The 4,921-nt window shown below is 45.5% G+C and overlaps 1 protein-coding gene and 1 long non-coding RNA gene across 2 annotated transcripts in view; both read left to right on the forward strand.

Annotated features, from left to right (window-relative positions):
- The window catches only part of LOC117953968 (disco-interacting protein 2 homolog C-like), a 157,324-nt gene that overhangs the window by 41,055 nt on the left and 111,348 nt on the right, over positions 1-4,921 (forward strand).
- LOC117954657 overlaps positions 3,891-4,921 on the forward strand; it is an 18,802-nt gene continuing 17,771 nt past the window's right edge. Inside the window, exon 1 of the long non-coding RNA XR_004658850.1 lies at positions 3,891-3,945. This is a non-coding gene — a long non-coding RNA (uncharacterized LOC117954657). The remainder of the gene's footprint in view (positions 3,946-4,921) is intronic.

Consider the following 4,921-nt stretch of genomic DNA (forward strand, 5'->3'; position numbering starts at 1 on the left):
TTTGGGTGCATGTTTGGGTGGATGTTTGGGTGGATGTTTGGGTGGATGTTTGGGTGGATGTTTGGGTGCATTTTTGGGGGCATGTTTGGGTGGATGTTTGGGTGGATGTTTGGGTGGATGTTTGGGTGGATGTTTGGGTGGATGTTTGGGTGGATGTCAGAGCTTTCACGCCCCGGGGAATGGAGTTTGTTTATTGAGAAAAAAACAAAAGATTTTCACACAGAAAACTCATGTTCCGTCCTAGGGAGTGTTTTATTTAAAATCACAAAGTGCCTCATTAGCTAGTTTTTTTGTAATCAACGCATGACGCTCAAATTTTGTTACTTAGTTTTTGACACCTAAACTCACCTGCCTCGGCCCCTGACAGGACCGTCATTTCATGGGGCCCCGTACCCGGCTAACAGTCACCTTTCGTTGGCTAAACTCAACCGCTAGGCGAGGGGGGGGCGCTGTGATTATCACTAGACGCTGCACGGCCAGTTGAGGAGTTGTATTCAATCCGAGCACGGATATTTACTCGTATTACTCGTATAATACTTGTACTCGGCAAAAGTGCTTTATCCGTACCGGATACTCGTTTCAGCCGAGTCCTTGGATCATCCCTTGTGCCTCATTAGCTAGTTTTGTTGACATGGACGCATGCCGCTCAGGTTTTGTTACTCAGGTTTAGTTACTCAGGTTAAGTTACTCAGGTTAAGTTACTCAGGTTTAGTTACTCAGGTTTAGTTACTCAGGTTTAGTTACTCAGGTTTTGTTACTCAGGTTTAGTTACTCAGGTTTTGTTACTCAGGTTTAGTTACTCAGGTTAAGTTACTCAGGTTTTGTTACTCAGGTTAAGTTACTCAGGTTTTGTTACTCAGGTTTAGTTACTCAGGTTTAGTTACTCAGGTTTTGTTACTCAGGTTTAGTTACTCAGGTTTTGTTACTCAGGTTAAGTTACTCAGGTTTTGTTACTCAGGTTTAGTTACTCAGGTTTAGTTACTCAGGTTTTGTTACTCAGGTTTAGTTACTCAGGTTTAGTTACTCAGGTTTAGTTACTCAGGTTTTGTTACTCAGGTTTTGTTACTTAGTTTTTGACACCTAAACTCGACTGCCTCGGCCCCTGACAGGACCTTCATTTCATGGGGCCCCGTACCCGGCTAACAGTCACCTTTCATCGGCTAAACTCAACCGCTGATACAGTCGACATCTCACAGAGCTCTGCAGCCGGCGTCACGTGACCAGCCGGCAGTCGCCTAATTTTCGTACAATATCACAGAAACATTTTTGTACTTTATCGTACAAACCAGTTCATGATAATGTGTTTTTGGGATTAAATTGCCCGTAATGTGCCCCACTGTCTTTTCTGCTCCAATGAAACCTTTAAAACCCTTTTTAAAAATCCAACCATTTTTGGTCCTGGACGCTCAGCTATGAGAGTTAGTCTTCTTGAAAAGCAGGCGGTTTGGCATTATGACAGCAGCGATGTTCCCTGCCCTCTCAGCATATCTGAAACTAGACCCCCGAGGGGGGTTGACGCTGCCCCCCTCCCCCCAGTGTTCAGCTCCGTCAGCAGCTCCAGTCCCCGGTTTGTTGCAGGACTCGAGGGAGATGAAGCGTTCTGTGTTAAAGGTACACCAGAACAGAAAGATATAATCCCTGTATTACATTACATCTGTGCATTACACTCACAAATCCCTAAAGTCCTGAAACACGGGAACAGATGTGGCTGTTCTACTTGGACGACACCAACAAAGATGACAGCTCACGCACTACCAGAGGAAGAGTTAGGGCTGGAAAGGAGGAAAGAAGAGTCCACTTCACTCCATTTCTTTCAGTCTGTTTGCTATAAATGGCTCAGACATTTCTCTCCAGCAGTCATACATATGCAAAGAAGACTCAATGAACATGATGGAAAAAAAAAAGAAGTAGCCTGATACGATAACAACAGAGATGTAAAGAGCAGCCCGATGCAAAGTGAGGGGGTATTACATCTTGCTGAGTCTGTTACTTCCTTCATCAGGTAACCCAGCATCAGGCAGAAGCATTGTGGTGTATTTGGTTAAGTATTTAAGTATTTTTGGGGCTTGTTTTGCCTCCACAGACTGAAAACCCCCAGCACACGCACTTAGACTCCAGAACAAGCGAATATGTCCATATTATAAAAATCACACACACATCCACACACACATCTCTTGCCCCCCTCAGTGCACTCGGACCGCAGGGCTCTAGAGTGCATCCAAAGTTTGTCAGGGTGCTGTCACTCCCCAATGTGAGTCGAGTACAAATTTACGGTTGCACATTTTGTGACAAGTAGCATATGAGATGCTAACGAGAGACTTCTGTAATATCAATACAGTAAAAATGGACCTACTTAACCAAGTTTTTTCACTGCTGGCATACTGTATATATATATTTACTCTATGCTGTTACTAGGAGAATATGGCTCCAACGTAATCTCCTTGTGATGCATACATTGAAAATAAAGATCAATCTATCATAAGATAGAAACAAAAAGGGATATGACAGGAGATACAGAGGTGCGAATAAAATGCAACAAATGTCACTGGTAGGGCTCAAACTGGGATAACTGGGAACTTTTTGATTGATTAATAAGTTGAGTTAAAAGTGGTTAACTGCATAAAAAAAAATAAAAAAATTCCACCTTCTTTCTCCTTCACGGCAGCAGCGTGAGACAGCCGAAAGCAGAGAGAGATACCGGCAGCGCTAAGTCTGCTTGTAGCTGGGGGGGGGGGGGGGGGGGGGGGGGGGGGGGGGGGGGGGGGGGGGGGGGGATTAGCCGTGCTAGCTGCTGTTAGCAGCTAAATCTGGCCATCTAAAGCTGTCCTCCATCAGAAGGGAATGAAGCCGGGCGGGAAATCAATTTCCCATGGCCCCGTGGCAAGGTTGCCTGGCAGCCGCCGCTCTGATTACACCACCCGAAGGTTAAAGGAACAGGAGCCTTGATAGCATGAATGACTGCTTGGTATCTGCTGTTGGGTTTTTTGTCATATTGATTCATTCCTCTCATCACTACTTCATGTGAAGGCGACGGTTTGGCTATCAAGATTGTAGAACATTAGCAATGACCTGATGTACTGTAGTCACCAAAGAAGTCAGGACTTTCAAAACTTAACAAAAAAAGTTACTCCAGTTCATTTTCTGCAGTTCGAGAGCTTTCAGGTTTGGACATGCAACTCTTTAGGTTGAATTATGAATAGGCTACAAAAGATGAACTTTGGGGTTAGACTATATCTAGTGTTAGACCTAGATTAGACCTTCCTCCACAGCGCTGCCGAGGAGGGTCTGGCTAGTCCACAGAGCACTCTAGGATGGGAGTAAAACGTGCATTTCTTTACACCAATCACAATTGTCTTGGGAGACGTTAAGTTCCGGACAGAGCCACGGCGCCGCTTCAAAATAGTCTATAATAGAAAGGAACTTGTTTTTGTGGAACATGTCTACGTTCAAAGGTTGTTTTAGACGTGCAACAGAAAACTCAGATTGGACAGATAGTCTAGCTAGCTGTCTGGATTTACCCTGCAGAGACCTGAGGACCAGGTAACCATAGTCCTCAGATTGGACAGATAGTCTAGCTAGAGGTCTGGATTTACCCTGCAGAGACCTGAGGACCAGGTAACCATAGTCCTCAGATTGGACAGATAGTCTAGCTAGCTGTCTGGATTTACCCTGCAGAGATCTGAGGACCAGGTAACCATAGTCCTCAGATTGGACAGATAGTCTAGCTAGCTGTCTGGATTCACCCTGCAGAGATCTGACGACCAGGTAAACATAGTCCTCAGATTGGACAGATAGTCTAGCTAGAGGTCTGGATTTACCCTGCAGAGACCTGAGGACCAGGTAACCATAGTCCTCAGATTGGACAGATAGTCTAGCTAGCTGTCTAGATTCACCCTGCAGAGATCTGTGGACCAGGTTACCATAGTCGTCAGAAATCCACCAGAGGTTAGAATAACCAACACAAAGAAAGAGGAAGGTGAACATCTTGAAGTGGAACGTCCGGGATTGTGCCTGAGACATGCGTGTAAACTCTAATCTGTTAACATGGGAGCCAAAATAAAAATGGACACGCCACGCAGGCAGTGTGCAGGAGCCCTTAGCTTATCTGTATTATTGCTGAAGGGGCGACAGATAAGCTGCTGTGGAGAAGGCCGGAGGTGGAGGAGGACGCCTCCTTCAGCGGGGGAGCTGTGCCTCCTCTCCGTCACACCAGACCAGATTAGCAACGCACTGCAGCCAATAGAGATAACAGAGAGGGCTTGAGAGGGAGACCCAAGGAGACAGACAGGAGATCCTTCACGGCCAAAAATATGTGGACGCCCGAGCGTTACGGCCATGTGACTAGTGAATGGAATGAATGAATTAGGGATAGAGCGATTATTGGCATGTCATGTTGAGCATAAGAGCAACAGCAACATGAAGTGCTCCAGTGACGGACAAAAGTGGAGATGGAGGAGTATTCCCCAAGCAGGGGGTCCACTGAAGGGCATGTGACGACAGACTGACGGAGAAGCTCAGACAGGAAACACAAACATCAACGTGTGCTGTGTGCACACGTTGATGTTTGTGTTTCCTGACATGCACACACACACACATTGTAACCGGGGCGACCCTCATCCAGAAGATTTTGAGCGTCAAACACTGTATCATGCAACAGTTTCTGCCTTTTCCGCATCAATTTATGGAGCAAATGTCTTTAATAATTCTCCTGTATTGTTCAAAGCTTTCTGCATATTCAAAACATCACACGTGAGGTCTGAAATTGTCAGGAAACATATAGTACACGGATAAGAAAAACAGACAAGTTTGGTCTCTTTTGTAACCTTTTTTGGGGTTTGTTTTTCACAATTTCTTTTTAATCTACTTTTTCTGAATATTGGGGGGTGGGGGGAGTGCGTATACCTTCCCTCGCCCCCCCCCC

This window comes from Etheostoma cragini, chromosome 12 (genome assembly GCF_013103735.1).
Source record: "Etheostoma cragini isolate CJK2018 chromosome 12, CSU_Ecrag_1.0, whole genome shotgun sequence".
Lineage (NCBI taxonomy): Eukaryota > Metazoa > Chordata > Actinopteri > Perciformes > Percidae > Etheostoma > Etheostoma cragini.